General features: G+C 48.1%; 1 pseudogene across 1 annotated transcript; it reads right to left on the reverse strand.

Moving 5' to 3' along the window:
* Positions 1–1,366: 1,366 nt before the first annotated feature.
* Positions 1,367–25,327, reverse strand: LOC309653973 (heterogeneous nuclear ribonucleoprotein A3-like; annotated as a pseudogene). Its single transcript has 4 exons — positions 25,319–25,327; positions 22,302–22,955; positions 8,956–10,145; positions 1,367–1,376 (listed from the first exon to the last, which is right to left on the reverse strand). The product of its transcript is annotated as a heterogeneous nuclear ribonucleoprotein A3-like (transcript).
* Between the last annotated feature and the right edge of the window lie 354 nt (positions 25,328–25,681).

The following is a 25,681-nucleotide window of genomic DNA, read 5'->3' on the forward strand; positions in this document are numbered from 1 at the left end:
TGCATTGGAAGCGCAGAGTCTTCACCACTGGACCACCAGGGAAGTCCCAGGAATAGAACTTTTAAAGGAGAAGGTATAAACCCCTGGGTTATATGAACTGGAGATTTTTAGTAAGAAGTCAATAGATCTTTTGTTAGGCACATTTTATGTTAGGCTGTCTCCCTGCACAGGACGCAGGCGCCTTGAAAATGGAAATCACATCCCTCTATAGTACGTCCCTCTTCTTTCTGCTTTGCAGTTTGCTGCTCCACTTGTTCAACCCCACCTAGTAATAACCTATACTTCCCTTGTTCCTGTTTTCCCATCTGGAAAACAGACAAAAGGCAACCAAACAACGCAAAGGTCTCAACAAATAAGGGATACCCAAAACCAGAGATGGCCAGAACTTCTGTATCCCTCATGAAACCTAGCCCGGTGTTCAATACTTAGGTATCATTAATACATGCGTGTTGACTGAAACAGTTGAAACGCAATTCTTCCACTTCCCAGTTTAGTTTTAGTCCTCATACAAAACCTGATCATCAAATTCCTTAATGCTAGGAATCACAGTGAAAAATAATTTCTCAACTGACTTCTGTCAGATGAGTGAGAACTAAGGTTAATTCAGTGTATCTGAAGCATAGAAAGTGAGGGCAAACGTGGCACAAGATGGGGCTAGAGAAGCAGAGAGGATTCTAGAGCACGCAGAGTCTTAAAGGCCACCAGTGTGTGTTTTCTATTCTCAAAACAATGTTTGTGAGCGATGTTTATGAGCAATGTTCCAACTTGCTTTGAAGGTTTCTTGTGTGAAGAATGGATTGGAGGGAAACAAGATATATGGACACTAGTTAGGACCTAATCGCAACAGACAGGCAAGTTCAGTATTAGGATGTTGAGGAAGAGCTGACAGATTCCAGAGAAATTCAGGAGATAAACTGAAGCGGGCTTAATGGGGTATGAGATGGAGGAAAGGAAGGTCTTAGGGAATTAAAGGGTTTACTGCACACATGAGCAGAGTCTCAACATTAATCATTTGAACGTACAGAGGTAGATCTCCCACATGACACCGGTTAGGAAGCAACGGTACGCCCTTTAGAATTCCTAGAGACAACACAAATCAACTGTTTCGATGGAAAATTCGGCGGGACCGGTGCGTTTTTTCACTCCAACTTAGTTCCAAATTCCTATTACTCACATTTTCTGTGCCAAAACAACACAGCTGGAGGAACTGAAGGGGATTCCGTTTTGGTAATTGAGGAGTGTCCCCAACACTGACAGTCCCATCTTAAAAAGCACTCCCTCTGCATTTTACCCGAGGAGCAATGGCCAGAGCCTCCCTTTGAAAACGATGGGGAGAAATCAGAACATAACACACTGTCCCTTTCAGCTACTGTGAACTGAGCCGCGAGACGACCAATACGCCCTGACACAGCGCGGACGGGCCAGCGCGCGGCGGCAACAGGGACAGGAGACAGCACAAGAGACGAAGTCCAGGCCCAGGGGCCAAGGCCTATTACCTTTCCGGCATGTGCAAAACATAAAACAGAAGCAATATTGTAACAAATTCATTAAAGACTTAAGAAGAAAAAAAAATCAGATGCTAAAGTGCATACTCTAACCACTATACTATATTGCTTCTAGAAAACAAGCACTAAACCTCAGGTACAGGAAAAAACCCTTTTCGTGTCCTCACACCTAGGTCAAAATTACAAAGAGTTATTAATTCAGGAGACAGAAAGAGAAGGAGTAAATCTGAATGAATCTGAGTCAGAACACAGTGTTATAACCTTAGGTAAATTCCACAATACCCATGCCTAAACATGGCAAATTCCACAATACCCATGCCTCAACCTCCCTATCTATAAAGGAGTTAACCACACCAGCGCTAACCATTACTTGCCTCCTGGTAGCTTGTGAGTGTTAATATTACTTGTAAAAAAAAAAAAAAAAATTATTTTGTAATAAATACACAGATCATCAGTTGAAAGAAACAAGGAAAACTACAGCGTTATTATTATTGCCTTGTTACTAGAGCTAAACACCAGAAATCAACATAAAGAAGTTATGTACACCAAGAATGTAGGGTTTGAATATGTACTTTGAGAGGCAATCTTATAATTAGTTGTTGTACCTCTAATTGCTTCTTTTTTTTTTTTTTTTAATTTAAAAAAGCAATACAGGGACTTCCCTGGTGGTTCAGTGGTAAAGAATCCGCCCTGCAATGCAGGGGACGCGGGTTCGATTCCCGGTCGGGGAACTAAGATCCCACACGCCGCGGGGCAACTAAGCCCTCGCGCCAAACTACTGAGCTCGCACACCTCAATGAGGTAGCCCACGTGCAGCAAACTACAGAGCCCACGCGCTCTGGAGACTGCACGCCACAACTAGAGAGAGAAAACCCGCACGCCACAACTAGAGAGAAGCTCTCATGCTGCAACGAAGAGCCCGTGCGCCGCAATGACAAAAAAGATCCCACATGCCTTAACGAAGGTCCCGCGTGCCGCAACTAAGACCCAATACAGCCAATCAACCAATCAATCAATCAATCAATCAAGTGGGGCAGGGGGAGCAATACAGGAATTTCCCTGGCAGTCCAGTGGTTAAGACTCCAAGCTCCCAATGCAGGGGGCACGGGCTCGATCCCTGATTGGGGAACCAAGATCCCACATGTGGCACAGCGTAGCCAAAAAAAAAAAAAAAAAAAAAGCAACACATACCATACGGCATTTACCCCAGAGAACGCATGTTCGCACAAAAAAAGGTACACAAATGTCCACAGCATCTCTCTCAGTAATAGTCAAGAAATGGGAAAAAACTCAGATGTTCTTCAATGGGCAAGTGATTAAACAAACTGAAGTATAGCCAAACCATGGAATACCACTCAGCAATTAAAAAGAAAGCGGCACTGGGACCTCTCTGGTGTTCCAGCGGTTAAGACTTTGCACTCTCAATGCAGGGGGCCCAGGTTCCATCCCTGGTCAGGGAACTAGATCCCGCATGCTGCAACTAAATACCCGCACAGCCAAATAAATAAATAAATAAATATATATATATATTTTTTTTAAAAAAAAGGAGCACTATTGATTCATGCAATTTGGATGACTCTCCAGGGAATTACATTGATTGAAAAAGGCCAATCCAAAAGGTTACATACTGGGAATTCCCTGGCGGGCCAGTGTTTAGCACTCAGCACTTTCACTACCTGGGCTGGGTTCAATCCTTGGTCGGGGAACTAAGATCGCATAACCGGCAGCGCAGCCAAAAACAAACTTTTTTTTAATTAAGAAAAAAAAAAAAGGTTACACACTATATGATTTTATTCACATAGCATTCTTTTTTTTAGTTAATTAGTTAATTTATTTTATTTTTGGCTGCGTTGGGTCTTCGTTGCTGCGTGTGGGCTTTCTCTAGTTGCGGCGAGCGGGGGCTACTCTTTGTTGCAGTGCGCGGGCTTCTCGCTGCGGTGGCTTCTCTTGTTGCAGAGCACGGGCTCTAGGCACGCGCGCTTCAGTAGTTGTGGCACGTGGGCTCAGTAGTTGTGGCTCCCGGGCTCTAGAGCGCAGGCTCAGTCATTGTGGCGCATGGGCTTAGTTGCTCCGCGGCATGTGGGATCTTCCCGGACAAGGGATCAAACCCATGTCCCCTGCAATGGCAGGCAGATTCTTAACCGCTGCGCCACCAGGGAAGTCCCACATAACATTCTTGAAATGACAGGTTGCCAGGGACAGATAGGGCCGGGGGACTGGGAGATGGGCCATCTTCCCCAGGGGCTATTTTCCCTTGATCATCTGCACAAAAACTTTAGTGCAACTTTATCCACTGCACTATCAGATCATTATGATTTGGTGGGGAGTGGGGGAGCAGCAGTGGCTATAAAATGGCATCAGGAGAGATCCTGTGGGATGGAAATGTTCTGTATCTTGACTGTGTCAATGGCAATACCCAGGTTGTGACAGTATACTATGGTTCTGTAAGATGTTACCATTGGGGAAAACTGGGTAAAGGACACACAGGACCTATCTCACTATTATTTCTTACAACTGCATGTAAACCTACAATAATCTGTAAACAAAAAGCTTAATCAGAAATGAAGGCAACACATGCCTCTTGTAACAAGTAAAACAATAGCCTGTGGTCAATCTCTTTCTCTACACGTCCCATTCCCTCCCTCTTGAGATAACCATGCAAACTCACTGCCCATACAAACAGGCATGCATTTAATACTTTCTGTTTACTGTATCAAAATGGGATCATACATACTACATTATTACCCTGCAGCCTACCTTCTTCACCCATCATCCCTATATCATAGAGACCTTAAAAAAAAAAAACTATTTTAAGTGCCAAGCAGGATGGCAGGTATAGAAAATTTTCTGACTAGGGCAAATCTGACAAATGTTTACCGTGCTAATGTGCCATAGCTCAGCCAGGTGCACTCAGTGAGAGCATAATATACAAGTAGCATTCTAAAGAGATCTGCAAAAAATGCAAGGTCTTCAGCAGCTCTTCGAGGATCCCATCCCCCTCTCTGCCTCCTCCATGGAACCATCCCATGGAGGTTTAACAGTTTAACTCCATTTGCCCCCTCCTGCTGTTTGTGCTTTTGTTGTATACTTCTGTTCTACATCTCCACAAGACATTATTATTGTCATTTATTTACAAAACAACATATAAATATAAAGGTGTATGTACCTGGGTATATGTACATATATATATTAAACACACACACAGACTTTAAGTGCTCTTTGCTCTTTCCTGCAGTTCTGTTCTTTTTTTTTGGGGGGGGGGGGGGGGCAAGTTTTTATATTGGTAAAGTTCTGTACTACTAGAAATATAAGATTTGAAAAGAAAAATGAGACTTGAGGATTATCTGTGGAGCTTATCCTCATTCTCCTGCTGACGCATTATGTGTTTATAATTTGAGAACTGCAGATAAATACAAACTGGTCTTCTCCATACTTGCTCACTAAGGAATTCCTCATTTCTAGGAAACGTCTATTTCAAGGAAAGGAAACAAACAAAAACACCTAGTGCACTAGATGATTAAAAGGTACACATTTTATAGCCTGAGTTCGAGAAAAAAATTACCCAAGAAACGGCCTTTTTCCCTAGGAGCCAGCTTCTACTAGGGGAGTCTAGGGTTCTCTAGGCAAAGAAAAAAAACTTGCCAGTTTAAACAGAATAACAGAAACGTTCAGCCAATCAAATATACAGAACTCATCACTTGCAGTGAGGAATGAAAGGCCTGTATCAACAGAAAAAATAAATGGCACAGGCAACGTCTGGAACAGAAAACAAACAGGAGGTACTTTAAAAAGCCAAAATTGCAAAGACAGATTAACAGGGTATGAAATTACACGCCGGGCAATGCACCTGTTAAAGGAAAAGAGGCGCACACCAAGTCTGAAGTCTTAAGAATTCGGTGTTTAACATTACTTCTGCATGCTGCCCAGCAGGAAACTCGGGTCCTGGCTTAATCCACAACGCACACTTCATTTAAGGAGGTGAACTGCTTGGTCTGACTCAGTTTCTTATTCTGTAAAATGAATGCAACACAGCTGTCGTGAGTCGCCAAAGAATTCTGCACAAACGCTTTGTAACTCCAAAGTGCTGTGCAAATCAGAGCAGCCCTTCTCTCCTTCACATTCGTTTGACTTGGAATTTCAGAAGTTTAGCTGAAAATATAGACGACTCGGAAGCAAGGGACTGAGAGTGACCCACACAGGTGGACAGAAATGCAAAAACTGGAGCACCTCATACAAACCACAAGAGAACACGTTCACGTGCACACGTTATCAGTAACAGAAAACGCCACCGGTAGCAACCGTAAACCACTGAGAGGACCAGCAACGACATGTGTCCAAATCCAGCCGGCAGCACAGCCTCGTCGGCGGCAGTGCCTTAAACACAGCTCCCCGCACTCCGCGGCCTAACAAGATCCACTTTTTCCAAAAAGTTTAGCAACTTGCCAAGTACACTGGCATAGTTCACCTTTTTTAATTGCTAAGCAAACATGCAGGAGAGTTGAGACAATCAAGGGAATGTTCAGCCTTCCTCAAAAATAAGATCCAGGAAATTCACGTTTTGCTTGAACAGTTTCATGTCTAAAACTGATCACAAACCTCTGTTTGATGTTGTTTTCTCGCTGCTGGCCAATGAGCCCGGGAAAGACAACGAATTCTTTCAAACAGGGAGGGCTCTCTGCACTCTTCAGCTAAACCAGCGAGGCTTTACCACCGTCACGTTTAAAATAATGAGGAGGACGCCTCGATGGAGTTTACCGGGCTGCGCTAATCACGAGGGGCCTCGGGCGCCCAGGGCGGGCCCCAGCGCCGGTGGCCGCGGGACCGGACGCCCTCCCCGGGACCCCCCCAGGACCCCCTCCCCGGGACGCGGCCGCGGGACAGGACGCCCCCCAGAACCCCTGACCGGGACGCAGCTGCGGGACAGGACGCCCCCCAGAACCCCTGCCCGGGACGCGGCTGCGAGACAGGACGCCCCCCAGGACCCCTGCCCGGGACGCGGCCGCGGGACACGAAGCTCCCCCCTCCCCAGGAACCCCTCCCCAGAGCGCGGGCCTCGCCGCCGTCACGCGGCACCCGCCGCGCTCACCGCGGGCCGGGAAACCCCTCAGGCCGACTGAACCCCGCCCGCCGCCCAGCCTCCCTCCGGCCCGCGCCGCCCGCCGCGCCTACCGCGTTCTTCTGCATCATCTTGTCCATCTTCTGGGCAATGCGGACCACCTCGTCCTCCATGGCCCCGGCAGGCCTGCCCCGCGCCGGGCCGCGGGGGACGGGAAACGAGCGGAGCTGGCGGGGCGGCGGGTAAGCCCAGGCGTCGGCGAGGGCCCTCAGCAGGCCTGACCGAGGCGCTTCCTCACTCACGGCGACGGCGACGGCGGCGACGGCGGCGGCGGCGGCGGCGCTCCTCCCCCGCAGGCAGCGCCAATCGAGCTCCCAGCTCGCGGCGGCGGCGCTCCACCCCGCAGGCAGCGCCAATCGAGCTCCCAGCTCGCGGCGGCGGCGGCGGCGGCGCTCCTCCCCAGCAGGCAGCGCCAACTGAGCTCCCAGCTCGCGGCGGCGGCGGCGCTCCTCCCCCGCAGGCAGCGCCAATCGAGCTCCCAGCTCGCGGCGGCGGCGCTCCACCCCGCAGGCAGCGCCAATCGAGCTCCCAGCTCGCGGCGGCGGCGGCGGCGGCGCTCCTCCCCAGCAGGCAGCGCCAACTGAGCTCCCAGCTCGCGGCGGCGGCGGTGCTCCTCCCCCGCAGGCAGCGCCAATCCAGCTCCCAGCTCGCGGCGGCGGCGGCGGCGGCGCTCCTCCCCGCAGGCAGCGCCAATCGAGCTCCCAGCTCGCGGCGGCGGCGGCGGCGCTCCTCCCCCGCAGGCAGCGCCAATCGAGCTCCCAGCTCGCGGCGGCGGCGGCGGCGGCGCTCCTCCCCAGCAGGCAGCGCCAACTGAGCTCCCAGCTCGCGGCGGCGGCGGCGGCGGCGCTCCTACCCCGCAGGCAGCGCCAATCGAGCTCCCAGCTCGCGGCGGCGGCGGCGGCGGCGCTCCTCACCCGCAGGCAGCGCCAATCCAGCTCCCAGCTCGCGGGGGCGGCGCTCCTCCACCGCAGGCAGCGCCAATCCAGCTCCCAGCTCGCGGCGGCGGCGGCGGCGGCGCTCCTCCCCCGCAGGCAGCGCCAATCGAGCTCCCAGCTCGCGGCGGCGGCGCTCCACCCCGCAGGCAGCGCCAATCGAGCTCCCAGCTCGCGGCGGCGGCGGCGGCGCTCCTCCCCAGCAGGCAGCGCCAACTGAGCTCCCAGCTCGCGGCGGCGGCGGCGCTCCTCCCCCGCAGGCAGCGCCAATCAAGCTCCCAGCTGGCGGCGGCGGCGGCGGCGCTCCTCCCCCGCAGGCAGCGCAAATCCAGCTCCCAGCTCGCGGCGGCGGCGGCGGCGGCGGCGGCGCTCCTCCCCCGCAGGCAGCGCCAATCAAGCTCCCAGCTCGCGGCGGCGGCGGCGGCGCTCCTCCCCCGCAGGCAGCGCCAATCGAGCTCCCAGCTCGCGGCGGCGGCGGCGGCAGCGGCGGCGGCGACGCTCCTCCCCCGCAGGCAGCGCCAATCGAGCTCCCAGCTCGCGGCGGCGCTCCTCCCCCGCAGGCAGCGCCAATCGAGCTCCCAGCTCTCGGCGGCGGCGGCGGCGCTCCTCCCCCACAGGCAACTCCAATCGAGCTCCCAGCTCTGTTCTTTTTTTTTTTTTTTTTTGGAATTTTGAGATTTTTCATTTGAAGTAAGTCTTAATGCTATTAAATTCACAAATATGCTAATTTAAATACCCAAGTCTATTATCTAAGACACACATTGCAAACACAAATATCTATTCTCTCCACATGTCAGAGCCCATTCATTTCATGGTTTGGAAATGGGGAGAATAGATCCCCTTAAACTGCAAGTCAGCAGGTGTTTCTTTACAGTTAACTTCAGCAAAATTCATACAAAATATTAATTAACAATGATCTTCTTGTTAACTCACAAGGAAACACCTTCAAAGCTGCATTTTGTTAAAGTTTCTGTACTAAAATGTAGAAAAACTGAACTACACAAATATTGAAAAGTTAAAAATTCCTTAATTTTTTATTCCTGGTACCACTACCACAATTTACAGGGCAATATACCTGATGTAATGAAAAGAAAAAGAAAAAGACAAAGCTACAACAGATAAAAGACCTCAGGAATGTACATCTAATTGACACTCCATTGCATTAATCAATAGCTGCACTTTTTGCAAACTGTGGCTAGGACAGTCCTGAGCAAGAAGGGTTTCCTGTTTAAGCTGCAGTAACTTTTCTGACTATGGATCATCGTTCCTTCTGTGGCAGATTTTTACAGTTCCTCTAATGCATTCGGGACGACTGTCTCAAAGTAACCTGCAGCTTTCCTGACACCTCCTCGCTCTCTCTCCTGCCAAGAACTGTAGCCCTTTTCTTGTGAGTTTTGAGAACCTTCTGCTACCATATCCACCACTTCCACCACCAGATCCATAACCACCACCATAGGGACTTCCCGAGCTTCTTCCACCAAAACTGCCTCCCTTCATGGGTCCATCATTTGATTGCTGTTGTCCACTATAATTTCCAAAATCATTATAGCTCCCACCACCACCATAGTTACCTCCAAAATTTCCTCCTTCATTGTAACCATCATATCCTCCACCACCGCCACCATATCCCCCATCTTGGTTTCCATATCCTGGTCCACCACCACCATAGCCTCCTCTACTACTGTAACCAGGACCACCGCCATAGTTACCACCGTCGCCTCCAAATCCGTTCTATCCACCATCACCTCCTCCATAACTACCTCTGCTGCCACCACCTCCACCACCACAGCCTCCTCTTCCACCAAGTTTCCACCACGGCCAAAGTTACCTCCACCACCTCCAAAGTTTCCTCCACGACCCATAAAGTTGCCAGATCCACCTCCACGACCTCTTTGTGATCCAGCAGATTGCGTTTCTTCTTTAGGAAGGGCCTTTTTCACTTCACAATTATGCCCATTAATAGTGTGGTATTTCTGAACAACAATTTTATCAACTGTATCATGATCATCAAAAGTTACAAAAGCAAATCCTCTCTTTTTTCCACTCTGCCTGTCTTCCATAACTTCTATGGTTTCAATCTCGCCATGCTTTTCAAAGTAGTCTCTCAAATTACATTCTTCTGTATCTTCTTTAATACCACCAACAAAAATTTTCTTCACTGTTAGATGGGCACCAGGCTTTACAGATCCTCTCTAGAACCAGCTCTCTTTGGTTCCACTACACGCCCATCAACCTTGTGTGGTCGAGCACACATTGCTGCATCCACCTCTTCAACCCAAGAGTAAGTCACAAAACCAAAGCCCCTGGAACGTTTTGTTTGGGGGTCTCTTATCACCACACAATCTGTAAGTGTGCCCCATTCCTCAAAATGTTCTCTTAAGCTATCGTCTGTAGTTTCAAAGCTCAGACCACCAATAAACAGTTTTCTCAACTGTTCTGGTTCCTTTGGATCATGGCCCTCCTCCCCACCCCACCCCCGGCGGCGGCGGCGGCGGCGACGGCGGCGGCGGCGACGGCGACGGCCGGAGTCGGGCTGGGGGCGACCGGGCGGCGGTTTTACCTCCGTTTTGAGACCGGACTCGCCTCTTCCAACTCGAGTTCAATATGGGACGGAGAGGCCAGCTCTGTTCTATGTTGGGCCATTTTACTTCAGCCTAAAAAAATTTCTTCTAGTATTCCCTAAGGTCTGCTGGGGATCAGTTTTCTTATTTTTCATTTATCTGTATTTGATTTTTTAAAATTGATTCCAATTTTCTGTTGAGATTCTCCATATTTTAATCTATTAATCCCCATCTTTTACTCTCAATATAGTCATTTTAAAGTTCTGTGCTAACTCCAGAATCTGAATTCCCTCTAAATCAATTTTTCTTGTTTTGTTTTGTTTTTTTTTTGTCTTAATTTTTAGTCACTTTTTCCTGCTTCAGGAATTTCATAATTTTTGATTGTGTGCTGGACATGGTGAATAAAAAATTCATAGAGACTGAAGATGCTATTACTTTGAACCAGAGAAGATTTACCCCTTTCTCTGTTAATCAGAGTGGCTGATCATTTCAGTCATTTCAGGAATTTTACTAGGTCAGAACTGGGTTGGAGCTTTACTTGTCTCATCCTACCTATGATTTTTCCTGATTTGTGGCCTCCCTGGATTTTTGCTGTGAGCCTGACAGGTCTTTGATTCTTCAATAAATACAGTCAGTTATTGACTTCAGTCTTTCAGATGTTTGAATTCAGCTCTTTAGGCTCTCAGTTCTCACAGCTTCAGAGTATGGCAAATGTAAGGAGAGACCAGCTATGTATTTGTTACCGTTACACTTTCTCAATGAAAATTTGTCTCATAAACACTGAAACATTGCAGATGATTTCACTTTTTCTGACTCAGCCCCCTTCTTGGGGATGGCACTTCTGGGTTTTTACTGTGAGTCTGGTAGGTCTCTGATTCCTCACTTTGGAAAGTTCTCTCCCTCAGGCATTAGGTATTTAAGCTTCCTGCTTTCTATAGGTTCAAAAACTGGCAAATGTCTTGAAGAGGAGACCTAATGATTGTCACAGGCCCCTTTATCTAGCGGGATTTGGTTTGTTCGTGCCATGACTGTGCAGGAAATTTCACTCTGCTTTCTTGGCTCAGTCCCCCATCATCCTGTACCACCCTGACACTAAGGAAATGTCCTGTGGGGGAAATCGGCTTGACATTCTGCTAGATTTCACTCCATCATGCCAGCAAATGAGTTCATCAAAAGGTATGGTGATTTCTCTTTTCCAGTGGAGTATGTCCACTACATAAGGAAATACAAAAGACAGTATAAATGTATTTTTGTTTGTAATTCAGTTTTTCTCCTATATGACTTAAAAGACAAATGCAGTATAAGCAAGTCCCAAATACATAAAGAAAAACTAACAGAATTAAAATGATAAAGCCTGACACTATTTTTTAAATAAATAAATAAATTTATTTATTTATTTATTTGTATTTTTATTTTTGGCTGCGTTGGGTCTTCGTTGCTGCGCGCGGGTTTTCTCTAGCTGTGGCGAGCAGGGGCTACTCTTTGTTGTGGTGCGTGGCCTTCTCGTTGCGGTGGCTTCTCTTGTTGAGGAGCACGGGCTCTAAGTGCATGGGCTTCAGTAGTTGTGGCTCTTGGGCTCTAGAGCGCAGGCTCAGTAGTTTTGGCGTGCGGGCTTAGTTGCTCCGCGGCATGTGGGATCTTCCCAGACCAGGGCTCGAGCCCGTGTCCCCTGCATTGGCAGGCGGATTCTTAACCACTGTACCACCAGGGAAGTCCGAAAAACTGACACTATTAAAGGGAGAAATATTTCAAGCCAATAGCAAAAGGTCATATATTGTATAATTCCATGTCTATGAAATGTCCAGGATGAGCAAATCCATATAGACAGAAAGTAGATTAGTGGATGCCAGGGGATGTTGGGGAGGGGAAAATAGGGAGTAACAGCTAACATATACAAGATTTCTTTGTGGGGGGCGTGACAAAAATGTTCTGGAATTAGATAGCAATATTGGTTGTGAAAATACTAAGAACTAGTGAATTGTACACTTACTTTAATCGGTGAATTTTTTTTTTTTAATCTTGTAGAAGTTTTTATTTCAGTGATTACAAGAACGCAGTAAATGGAAACTATGCTGGTTTACATTAGGCATGCACCTCTACCTGAAACTGCTGTTAGTTTTTGACTGGCCTAAATCTTTATAACTTATTTTTGCATTAGGCACATCTTTAAATTTTTTTGGACCCTGACATACAGGGTAAGTTAACTTCTTCCTTGTGGCAGTTTAGTATGAGAATTATGTTCGCTGGCTAGATTCCTTTAACTAAAGGCCTCTAAGACTCTCAGGCTACCTGTACTAGCTCAAGACTGTACTTTATATATAGATATAAAGATGATAAAATAAAATAAAATAAAGCTTTTGGGAGGTCTGACGTCTTCTGCCAGCGTTCAGTGGGTGTTCTGTAGGAGCAGTTCCACGTGTAGATGTATTTCTACTGTATCTGTGGGAAGGAAGGTGATCTCCACGTCTTACTCTTCTGCCATCTTGCCCCTCCCTCCCCCCAGGAATATCACTTTTAAAGGAGAAGGTATAAACCCCTTGGTTATATGAACTGGAGATTTTAGTAAGAAGTCAATATATTTTTTGTTAGGCACATGTTATGTTAGGCTGTCTCCCTGCACAGGACGCAGGCGCCTTGAAAATGGAAATCATATCCCTCTATAGTACGTCCCTCTTCTTTCTGCTTTGCAGTTTGCTGCTCCACTTGTTCAACCCCACTTAGTAATAACCTATACTTCCCTTGTTCCTGTTTTCCCATCTGGAAAACAGACAAAAGGCAACCAAACAACGCAAAGGTCTCAACAAATAAGGGATATCCAAAACCAGAGATGGCCAGAACTTCTGTATCCCTCATGAAACCTAGTCCCGTGTTCAATACTTAGGTATCATTAATACATGCGTGTTGACTGACACAGTTTAAACTCAATTCTTCCACTTCCCAGTTTAGTTTTAGTCCTCATACAAAACCTGATCATCAAATTCCTTAATGCTAGGAATCACAGTGAAAAATAATTTCTCAACTGACTTCTGTCAGATGAGTGAGAACTAAGGTTAATTCAGTGTATCTGAAGCATAGACAGTGAGGGCACAAGTGGCACAAGATGGGGCTAGAGAAGCAGAGAGGATTCTAGACCACGCAGAGTCTTAAAGGCCAACACTGTGTTTTCTATTCTCAAAACAATGTTTGTGAGCGATGTTTATGAGCAATGTTCCAACTTGCTTTGAAGGTTTCTTGTGTGAAGAATGGATTGGAAGGAAACAAGATATATGGACACTAGTTAGGACCTAATCGCAACAGACAGGCAAGTTCAGTATTAGAATGTTGAGGGAGAGCTGACAGATTCCAAAGAAATTCAGGAGATAAACTGAAGCGGGCTTAATGGGGTATGAGATGGAGGAAAGGAAGGTCTTAGGGAATTAAAGGGTTTACTGCACACATGAGCAAAGTCTCAAAATTAATCATTTGAACGTACAGAGGTAGATCTCCCAAATGACACCGGTTAGGAAGCAACGGTACGCCCTTTAGAATTCCTAGAGACAACACAAATCAACTGTTTCGATGGAAAATTCGGCGGGACCGGTGCGTTTTTTCACTCCAACTTAGTTCCAAATTCCTATTACTCACATTTTCTGTGCCAAAACAACACAGCTGGAGGAACTGAAGGGGATTCCGTTTTGGTAATTAAGGAGTGGCCCTAACACTGACAGTCCCATCTTAAAAAGCACTCCCTCTGCATTTTACCAGAGGAGCAATGGCCAGAGCCTCCCTTTGAAAACGATGGGCAGAAATCAGAACATTACACACTGTCCCTTTCAGCTACTGTGAACTGAGCCGGGAGACGACCAATATCCCCTGGCACAGCACGGACGGGCCAGCGCGCGGGGGCAACAGGGACAGGAGACAGCACAAGAGACGAAGCCCAGGCCCAGGGGCCAAGGCCTATTACCTTTCCGGCATGTGCAAAACATAAAACAGAAGCAATATTGTAACAAATTCATTAAAGACTTAAGAAGAAAAAAAAATCAGATGCTAAAGTGCATACTCTAACCACTATACTATATTGCTTCTATAAAACAAGCACTAAACCTCAGGTACAGGAAAAAACCCTTTTCGTGTCCTCACACCTAGGTCAAAATTACAAAGAGTTATTAATTCAGGAGACAGAAAGAGAAGGAGTAAATCTGAATGAATCTGAGTCAGAACACAGTGTTATAACCTTAGGTAAATTCCACAATACCCATGCCTCAACATGGCAAATTCCACAATATCCATGCCTCAACCTCCCTATCTATAAAGGAGTTAACCACACCAGCACTAACCATTACTTGCCTCCTGGTAGCTTGTGAGTGTTAATTATTATTTGTAAGAAATACACAGATCATCAGTTGAAAGAAACAAGGAAAACTACAGCGTTATTATTATTGTCTTGTTACTAGAGCTAAACACCAGAAATCAACATAAAGAAGTTATGTACACCAACAATGTAGGGTTTGAATATGTACTTTGAAAGGCAATCATATAATTAGTTGTTTTACCTCTGATTGCTTTTCCTTTTTTTTTTTTTTTTTTTAATTTAAAAAAGCAATACAGGGACTTCCCTGGTGGTTCAGTGGTAAAGAATCCGCCCTGCAATGCAGGGGACGTGGGTTCGATTCCCGGTCGGGGAACTAAGATCCCACACGCCGCGGGGCAACTAAGCCCTCGCGCCAAACTACTGAGCTCGCACACCTCAATGAGGTAGCCCACGTGCAGCAAACTACAGAGCCCACGCGCTCTGGAGCCTGCACGCCACAACTACAGAGCCCACGTGCCACAACTAGAGAGAGAAAACCCGCACGCCACAACTAGAGAGAAGCTCTCATGCTGCAACGAAGAGCCCGTGCGCCGCAATGACAAAAAAGATCCCACATGCCTTAACGAAGGTCCCGCGTGCCGCAACTAAGACCCAATACAGCCAATCAACCAATCAATCAATCAATCAATCAAGTGGGGCAGGGGGAGCAATACAGGAATTTCCCTGGCAGTCCAGTGGTTAAGACTCCAAGCTCCCAATGCAGGGGGCACGGGCTCGATCCCTGATTGGGGAACCAAGATCCCACATGTGGCACAGCGTAGCCAAAAAAAAAAAAAAAAAAAAAAAAGCAACACTTACCATACGGCATTTACCCCAGAGAACGCATGTTCGCACAAAAAAAGGTACACAAATGTCCACAGCATCTCTCTCAGTAATAGTCAAGAAATGGGAAAAAACTCAGATGTTCTTCAATGGGCAAGTGATTAAACAAACTGAAGTATAGCCAAACCATGGAATACTACTCAGCAATTAAAAAGAAAGCGGCACTGGGACCTCTCTGGTGTTCCAGCGGTTAAGACTCTGCACTCTCAATGCAGGGGGCCCAGGTTCCATCCCTGGTCAGGGAACTAGATCCCGCATGCTGCAACTATATACCCGCACAGCCAAATAAATAAATAAATATATATATTTTTTTTTTTTTAAAAAAAGGAGCACTATTGATTCATGCAATTTGGATGACTCTCCAGGGAATTACATTGATTGAAAAAGGCCAATCCAAAAGGTTACATACTGGGAATTCCCTGGCGGGCCAGTGTTTAGCACTCAGCACTTTCACTACCTGGGCTGGGTTCAATCCTTGGTCGGGGAACTAAGATCGCATAACCGGCAGCGCAGCCAAAAACAAACTTTTTTTTAATTAAGAAAAAAAAAAAAGGTTACACACTATATGATTTTATTCACATAGCATTCTTTTTTTTTAATTAATTAGTTAATTTATTTTATTTTTGGCTGCGTTGGGTCTTCGTTGCTGCATGTGGGCTTTCTCTAGTTGCGGCGAGCGGGGGCTACTCTTTGTTGCAGTGCGCGGGCTTCTCGCTGCGGTGGCTTCTCTTGTTGCAGAGCACGGGCTCTAGGCACGCGGGCTTCAGTAGTTGTGGCACGTGGGCTCAGTAGTTGTGGCTCCCGGGCTCTAGAGCGCAGGCTCAGTCATTGTGGCGCATGGGCTTAGTTGCTCCGCGGCATGTGGGATCTTCCCGGACAAGGGATCAAACCCATGTCCCCTGCAATGGCAGGCAGATTCTTAACCGCTGCGCCACCAGGGAAGTCCCACATAACATTCTTGAAATGACAGGTTGCCAGGGACAGATAGGGCCGGGGGACTGGGAGATGGGCCATCTTCCCCAGGGGCTATTTTCCCTTGATCATCTGCACAAAAACTTTAGTGCAACTTTATCCACTGCACTATCAGATCATTATGATTTGGTGGGGAGTGGGGGAGCAGCAGTGGCTATAAAATGGCATCAGGAGAGATCCTGTGGGATGGAAATGTTCTGTATCTTGACTGTGTCAATGGCAATACCCAGGTTGTGACAGTATACTATGGTTCTGTAAGATGTTACCATTGGGGAAAACTGGGTAAAGGACACACAGGACCTATCTCACTATTATTTCTTACAACTGCATGTAAACCTACAATAATCTGTAAACAAAAAGCTTAATCAGAAATGAAGGCAACACATGCCTCTTGTAACAAGTAAAACAATAGCCTGTGGTCAATCTCTTTCTCTACCCGTCCCATTCCCTCCCTCTTGAGATAACCATGCAAACTCACTGCTCATACAAACAGGCATGCATTTAATACTTTCTGTTTACTGTATCAAAATGGGATCATACATACTACATTATTACCCTGCAGCCTACCTTCTTCACCCATCATCCCTATATCATAGAGACCTTAAAAAAAAAAAACTATTTTAAGTGCCAAGCAGGATGGCAGGTATAGAAAATTTTCTGACTAGGGCAAATCTGACAAATGTTTACCGTGCTAATGTGCCATAGCTCAGCCAGGTGCACTCAGTGAGAGCATAATATACAAGTAGCATTCTAAAGAGATCTGCAAAAAATGCAAGGTCTTCAGCAGCTCTTCGAGGATCCCATCCCCCTCTCTGCCTCCTCCATGGAACCATCCCATGGAGGTTTAACAGTTTAATTCCATTTGCCCCCTCCTGCTGTTTGTGCTTTTGTTGTATACTTCTGTTCTACATCTCCACAAGACATTATTATTGTCATTTATTTACAAAACAACATATAAATATAAAGGTGTATGTACCTGGGTATATGTACATATATATATTAAACACACACACAGACTTTAAGTGCTCTTTGCTCTTTCCTGCAGTTCTGTTCTTTTTTTTTGGGGGGGGGGGCAAGTTTTTATATTGGTAAAGTTCTGTACTACTAGAAATATAAGATTTGAAAAGAAAAATGAGACTTGAGGATTATCTGTGGAGCTTATCCTCATTCTCCTGCTGACGCATTATGTGTTTATAATTTGAGAACTGCAGATAAATACAAACTGGTCTTCTCCATACTTGCTCACTAAGGAATTCCTCATTTCTAGGAAACGTCTATTTCAAGGAAAGGAAACAAACAAAAACACCTAGTGCACTAGATGATTAAAAGGTACACATTTTATAGCCTGAGTTCGAGAAAAAAATTACCCAAGAAACGGCCTTTTTCCCTAGGAGCCAGCTTCTACTAGGGGAGTCTAGGGTTCTCTAGGCAAAGAAAAAAAACTTGCCAGTTTAAACAGAATAACAGAAACGTTCAGCCAATCAAATATACAGAACTCATCACTTGCAGTGAGGAATGAAAGGCCTGTATCAACAGAAAAAATAAATGGCACAGGCAACGTCTGGAACAGAAAACAAACAGGAGGTACTTTAAAAAGCCACAATTGCAAAGACAGATTAACAGGGTATGAAATTACACGCCGGGCAATGCACCTGTTAAAGGAAAAGAGGCGCACACCAAGTCTGAAGTCTTAAGAATTCGGTGTTTAACATTACTTCTGCATGCTGCCCAGCAGGAAACTCGGGTCCTGGCTTAATCCACAACGCACACTTCATTTAAGGAGGTGAACTGCTTGGTCTGACTCAGTTTCTTATTCTGTAAAATGAATGCAACACAGCTGTCGTGAGTCGCCAAAGAATTCTGCACAAACGCTTTGTAACTCCAAAGTGCTGTGCAAATCAGAGCAGCCCTTCTCTCCTTCACATTCGTTTGACTTGGAATTTCAGAAGTTTAGCTGAAAATATAGACGACTCGGAAGCAAGGGACTGAGAGTGACCCACACAGGTGGACAGAAATGCAAAAACTGGAGCACCTCATACAAACCACAAGAGAACACGTTCACGTGCACACGTTATCAGTAACAGAAAACGCCACCGGTAGCAACCGTAAACCACTGAGAGGACCAGCAACGACATGTGTCCAAATCCAGCCGGCAGCACAGCCTCGTCGGCGGCAGTGCCTTAAACACAGCTCCCCGCACTCCGCGGCCTAACAAGATCCACTTTTTCCAAAAAGTTTAGCAACTTGCCAAGTACACTGGCATAGTTCACCTTTTTTAATTGCTAAGCAAACATGCAGGAGAGTTGAGACAATCAAGGGAATGTTCAGCCTTCCTCAAAAATAAGATCCAGGAAATTCACGTTTTGCTTGAACAGTTTCATGTCTAAAACTGATCACAAACCTCTGTTTGATGTTGTTTTCTCGCTGCTGGCCAATGAGCCCGGGAAAGACAACGAATTCTTTTCAAACAGGGAGGGCTCTCTGCACTCTTCAGCTAAACCAGCGAGGCTTTACCACCGTCACGTTTAAAATAATGAGGAGGACGCCTCGATGGAGTTTACCGGGCTGCGCTAATCACGAGGGGCCTCGGGCGCCCAGGGCGGGCCCCAGCGCCGGTGGCCGCGGGACCGGACGCCCTCCCCGGGACCCCCCCAGGACCCCCTCCCCGGGACGCGGCCGCGGGACAGGACGCCCCCCAGAACCCCTGACCGGGACGCAGCTGCGGGACAGGACGCCCCCCAGAACCCCTGCCCGGGACGCGGCTGCGAGACAGGACGCCCCCCAGGACCCCTGCCCGGGACGCGGCCGCGGGACACGAAGCTCCCCCCTCCCCAGGAACCCCTCCCCAGAGCGCGGGCCTCGCCGCCGTCACGCGGCACCCGCCGCGCTCACCGCGGGCCGGGAAACCCCTCAGGCCGACTGACCCCCGCCCGCCGCCCAGCCTCCCTCCGGCCCGCGCCGCCCGCCGCGCTTACCGCGTTCTTCTGCATCATCTTGTCCATCTTCTGGGCAATGCGGACCACCTCGTCCTCCATGGCCCCGGCAGGCCTGCCCCGCGCCGGGCCGCGGGGGACGGGAAACGAGCGGAGCTGGCGGGGCGGCGGGTAAGCCCAGGCGTCGGCGAGGGCCCTCAGCAGGCCTGACCGAGGCGCTTCCTCACTCACGGCGACGGCGACGGCGCCGGCGGCGGCGGCGGCGGCGGCGGCGCTCCTCACCCGCAGGCAGCGCCAATCCAGCTCACAGCTCGCGGGGGCGGCGCTCCTCCCCCGCAGGCAGCGCCAATCCAGCTCCCAGCTCGCGGCGGCGGCGGCGGCGCTCCTCCCCCGCAGGCAGCGCCAATCGAGCTCCCAGCTCGCGGCGGCGGCGGCGGCGCTCCTCCCCCGCAGGCAGCGCCAATCGAGCTCCCAGCTCGCGGCGGCGGCGGCGGCGGCGCTCCTCCCCCGCAGGCAGCGCCAACTGAGCTCCCAGCTCGCGGCGGCGGCGGCGGCGGCGGCGCTCCTACCCCGCAGGCAGCGCCAATCGAGCTCCCAGCTCGCGGCGGCGGCGGCGGCCCTCCTCACCCGCAGGCAGCGCCAATCCAGCTCCCAGCTCGCGGGGGCGGCGCTCCTCCACCGCAGGCAGCGCCAATCCAGCTCCCAGCTCGCGGCGGCGGCGGCGGCGGCGCTCCTCCCCCGCAGGCAGCGCCAATCGAGCTCCCAGCTCGCGGCGGCGGCGCTCCACCCCGCAGGCAGCGCCAATCGAGCTCCCAGCTCGCGGCGGCGGCGGCGGCGGCGCTCCTCCCCAGCAGGCAGCGCCAACTGAGCTCCCAGCTCGCGGCGGCGGCGGCGCTCCTCCCCCGCAGGCAGCGCCAATCCAGCTCCCAGCTCGCGGCGGCGGCGGCGGCGGCGCTCCTCCCCCGCAGGCAGCGCCAATCGAGCTCCCAGCTCGCGGCGGCGGCGGCGGCGCTCCTCCCCCGCAGGCAGCGCCAATCGAGCTCCCAGCTCGCGGCGGCGGCGGCGGCGGCGCTCCTCCCCCGCAGGCAGCGCCAACTGAGCTCCCAGCTCGCGGCGGCGGCGGCGGCGGCGCTCCTCCCCCGCAGGCAGCGCCAACTGAGCTCCCAGCTCGCGGCGGCGGCGGCGCTCCTCCCCCGCAGGCAGCGCCAATCCAGCTCCCAGCTCGCGGCGGCGGCGGCGGCGCTCCTCCCCCGCAGGCAGCGCCAATCGAGCTCCCAGCTCGCGGCGGCGGCGGCGGCGGCGCTCCTCCCCCGCAGGCAGCGCCAACTGAGCTCCCAGCTCGCGGCGGCGGCGGCGGCGGCGCTCCTACCCCGCAGGCAGCGCCAATCGAGCTCCCAGCTCGCGGCGGCGGCGGCGGCGCTCCTCACCCGCAGGCAGCGCCAATCCAGCTCCCAGCTCGCGGGGGCGGCGCTCCTCCACCGCAGGCAGCGCCAATCCAGCTCCCAGCTCGCGGCGGCGGCGGCGGCGGCGCTCCTCCCCCGCAGGCAGCGCCAATCGAGCTCCCAGCTCGCGGCGGCGGCGCTCCACCCCGCAGGCAGCGCCAATCGAGCTCCCAGCTCGCGGCGGCGGCGGCGGCGGCGCTCCTCCCCAGCAGGCAGCGCCAACTGAGCTCCCAGCTCGCGGCGGCGGCGGCGGCGGCGGCGGGAGCGGCGGCGGCGGCGGCGACGCTCCTCCCCCGCAGGCAGCGCCAATCGAGCTCCCAGCTCGCGGCGACGCTCCTCCCCCGCAGGCAGCGCCAATCGAGCTCCCAGCTCTCGGCGGCGGCGGCGGCGCTCCTCCCCCACAGGCAGCTCCAATCGAGCTCCCAGCTCTGTTCTTTTTTTTTTTTTTTTTGAATTTTGAGATTTTTCATTTGAAGTAAGTCTTAATGCTATTAAATTCACAAATATGCTAATTTAAATACCCAAGTCTATTATCTAAGACACACATTGCAAACACAAATATCTATTCTCTCCACATGTCAGAGCCCATTCATTTCATGGTTTGGAAATGGGGAGAATAGATCCCCTTAAACTGCAAGTCAGCAGGTGTTTCTTTACAGTTAACTTCAGCAAAATTCATACAAAATATTAATTAACAATGATCTTCTTGTTAACTCACAAGGAAACACCTTCAAAGCTGCATTTTGTTAAAGTTTCTGTACTAAAATGTAGAAAAACTGAACTACACAAATATTGAAAAGTTAAAAATTCCTTAATTTTTTATTCCTGGTACCACTACCACAATTTACAGGGCAATATACCTGATGTAATGAAAAGAAAAAGAAAAAGACAAAGCTACAACAGATAAAAGACCTCAGGAATGTACATCTAATTGACACTCCATTGCATTAATCAATAGCTGCACTTTTTGCAAACTGTGGCTAGGACAGTCCTGAGCAAGAAGGGTTTCCTGTTTAAGCTGCAGTAACTTTTCTGACTATGGATCATCGTTCCTTCTGTGGCAGATTTTTACAGTTCCTCTAATGCATTCGGGACGACTGTCTCAAAGTAACCTGCAGCTTTCCTGACACCTCCTCGCTCTCTCTCCTGCCAAGAACTGTAGCCCTTTTCTTGTGAGTTTTGAGAACCTTCTGCTACCATATCCACCACTTCCACCACCAGATCCATAACCACCACCATAGGGACTTCCCGAGCTTCTTCCACCAAAACTGCCTCCCTTCATGGGTCCATCATTTGATTGCTGTTGTCCACTATAATTTCCAAAATCATTATAGCTCCCACCACCACCATAGTTACCTCCAAAATTTCCTCCTTCATTGTAACCATCATATCCTCCACCACCGCCACCATATCCCCCATCTTGGTTTCCATATCCTGGTCCACCACCACCATAGCCTCCTCTACTACTGTAACCAGGACCACCGCCATAGTTACCACCGTCGCCTCCAAATCCGTTCTATCCACCATCACCTCCTCCATAACTACCTCTGCTGCCACCACCTCCACCACCATAGCCTCCTCTTCCACCAAGTTTCCACCACGGCCAAAGTTACCTCCACCACCTCCAAAGTTTCCTCCACGACCCATAAAGTTGCCAGATCCACCTCCACGACCTCTTTGTGATCCAGCAGATTGCGTTTCTTCTTTAGGAAGGGCCTTTTTCACTTCACAATTATGCCCATTAATAGTGTGGTATTTCTGAACAACAATTTTATCAACTGTATCATGATCATCAAAAGTTACAAAAGCAAATCCTCTCTTTTTTCCACTCTGCCTGTCTTCCATAACTTCTATGGTTTCAATCTCGCCATGCTTTTCAAAGTAGTCTCTCAAATTACATTCTTCTGTATCTTCTTTAATACCACCAACAAAAATTTTCTTCACTGTTAGATGGGCACCAGGCTTTACAGATCCTCTCTAGAACCAGCTCTCTTTGGTTCCACTACACACCCATCAACCTTGTGTGGTCGAGCACACATTGCTGCATCCACCTCTTCAACCCAAGAGTAAGTCACAAAACCAAAGCCCCTGGAACGTTTTGTTTGGGGGTCTCTTATCACCACACAATCTGTAAGTGTGCCCCATTCCTCAAAATGTTCTCTTAAGCTATCGTCTGTAGTTTCAAAGCTCAGACCACCAATAAACAGTTTTCTCAACTGTTCTGGTTCCTTTGGATCATGGCCCTCCTCCCCACCCCACCCCCGGCGGCGGCGGTGGCGGCGGCGGCGGCGGCGGCGGCGGCGACGGCCGGAGTCGGGCTGGGGGCGACCGGGCGGCGGTTTTACCTCCGTTTTGAGACCGGACTCGCCTCTTCCAACTCGAGTTCAATATGGGACGGAGAGGCCAGCTCTGTTCTATGTTGGGCCATTTTACTTCAGCCTAAAAAAATTTCTTCTAGTATTCCCTAAGGTCTGCTGGGGATCAGTTTTCTTATTTTTCATTTATCTGTATTTGATTTTTTAAAATTGATTCCAATTTTCTGTTGAGATTCTCCATATTTTAATCTATTAATCCCCATCTTTTACTCTCAATATAGTCATTTTAAAGTTCTGTGCTAACTCCAGAATCTGAATTCCCTCTAAATCAATTTTTCTTGTTTTGTTTTTTTTTTTTTTTTTTTGTCTTAATTTTTAGTCACTTTTTCCTGCTTCAGGAATTTCATAATTTTTGATTGTGTGCTGGACATGGTGAATAAAAAATTCATAGAGACTGAAGATGCTATTACTTTGAACCAGAGAAGATTTACCCCTTTCTCTGTTAATCAGAGTGGCTGATCATTTCAGTCATTTCAGGAATTTTACTAGGTCAGAACTGGGTTGGAGCTTTACTTGTCTCATCCTACCTATGATTTTTCCTGATTTGTGGCCTCCCTGGATTTTTGCTGTGAGCCTGACAGGTCTTTGATTCTTCAATAAATACAGTCAGTTATTGACTTCAGTCTTTCAGATGTTTGAATTCAGCTCTTTAGGCTCTCAGTTCTCACAGCTTCAGAGTATGGCAAATGTAAGGAGAGACCAGCTATGTATTTGTTACCGTTACACTTTCTCAATGAAAATTTGTCTCATAAACACTGAAACATTGCAGATGATTTCACTTTTTCTGACTCAGCCCCCTTCTTGGGGATGGCACTTCTGGGTTTTTACTGTGAGTCTGGTAGGTCTCTGATTCCTCACTTTGGAAAGTTCTCTCCCTCAGGCATTAGGTATTTAAGCTTCCTGCTTTCTATAGGTTCAAAAACTGGCAAATGTCTTGAAGAGGAGACCTAATGATTGTCACAGGCCCCTTTATCTAGCGGGATTTGGTTTGTTCGTGCCATGACTGTGCAGGAAATTTCACTCTGCTTTCTTGGCTCAGTCCCCCATCATCCTGTACCACCCTGACACTAAGGAAATGTCCTGTGGGGGAAATCGGCTTGACATTCTGCTAGATTTCACTCCATCATGCCAGCAAATGAGTTCATCAAAAGGTATGGTGATTTCTCTTTTCCAGTGGAGTATGTCTCCCTACACCAAACCCCTGCTCCAAATCTCTAAATGTCCCTCTCTAGCATACTAGTTGATATTGTTTCTTGATTGCTTCCTTAGCTCGATGATCCTTTATTCAAGTTTGTTTGCTCGTTGCAGCAGGAGTGATGGCCTGTGCCTACCTAGTGCAGGCATATTATTATGGAGATATGGCTTTGGTCCCAGACACCACAATAAGGAGAATATCATAAGAAAGCAAGTCACACGAGTTGTTTGGTTTCCCAGTGCATGTAAAAGTTATGTTTATGCTATACTGTAGTCTATTAAGTGTGCAATAGCATTATGTCTAAAAAAAGTACATATCTTAATTTGAAAGCAGACTTTAAGAATGCTACCCATCATCTGAGCCTTCAGCAAGCTGTAATCTTTTTGCAATAGTAACATCAAAGATCACTGATCACAGATCATGTAACAAGTATAATAGTGAAAAAGTTTGAAATATTGTGAGACTTACCAAAACATGACATAGAGACACGAAGTGAGCAAATGCTGTTGGAAAAAATGGCACCACCAGTAGAGCTGCTTGACACAGGGTTGCCACAAACCTTCAATTTGTTACAAAAAAAAAAAAAAAAAAAAAAAAGCATTATCTGCAAGGTACAATAAAGTGAAGTGCAATAAAGTGAGGTATGCCTATATATCCTGCCTCAAAGTAGAAATCCTATTTAGATCACCTTTAATTTCTCTCTATGATATATTAATAGTTTTCTGTTCAGGGTTCTTACATTTTTTATTACACTTATTATTAGGTATATGATGTTTTGATGATAATGTAGATGGCATATTTTTTAGTTTTTAATTTTATAACTTTTCAGACACAGAAAAATGTTAGTGGAATTTTTTAATGTTTGGTCTCTTATCTGGCAACTCTTCTAAAAACTAACTGATATTCTAATAAGTTATCTGTAGATGGTTTTGGATTTTCTGTATCCTTAATTATATCAAATATGGAAAGTGACAGTATTATTTCTTCCTTTCTTAGCCTTATATTTCTGATTTCTTTTTCCTGCCTTACTGCTAATGCCATTTAATACTTTTACTAACAGGTTGAATAGAAAAGGTAAGAGTTGGCATTCTTATTTTGTTCCTAATCTTACAGTGGACATTCTCCACATTTCACTATAAATAGGATGGTGGCTCTAAAGTTTTTTGTAGTTTCCCTTTGCTATGAGTTTTTAATCATACATAATTATTGAATTTTATCAAATGCTTTATCTGACTATACTGATATGATCATATACATTTTCTCCTTTATTTTATTCATGTGGTGCATGACATTTATTGATATTTGAATGTTAACTCACCTTGCATTTCTGGAGTAAAACAACTTGGTAGGAATTCACACACACACACACACATTCACTCACTCACACACTCTACATTTGATTGTCTAACATTTTGTGTATGATTTTTGCTTCTGTATACATAAAGGAGATGGGCCTATTTTCTTTTCTCATAAT

This window comes from Balaenoptera physalus, assembly GCF_965194825.1.
Source record: "Balaenoptera physalus genome assembly, contig: HAP1_SCAFFOLD_1563, whole genome shotgun sequence".
Taxonomy (NCBI): Eukaryota; Metazoa; Chordata; class Mammalia; order Artiodactyla; family Balaenopteridae; genus Balaenoptera; species Balaenoptera physalus.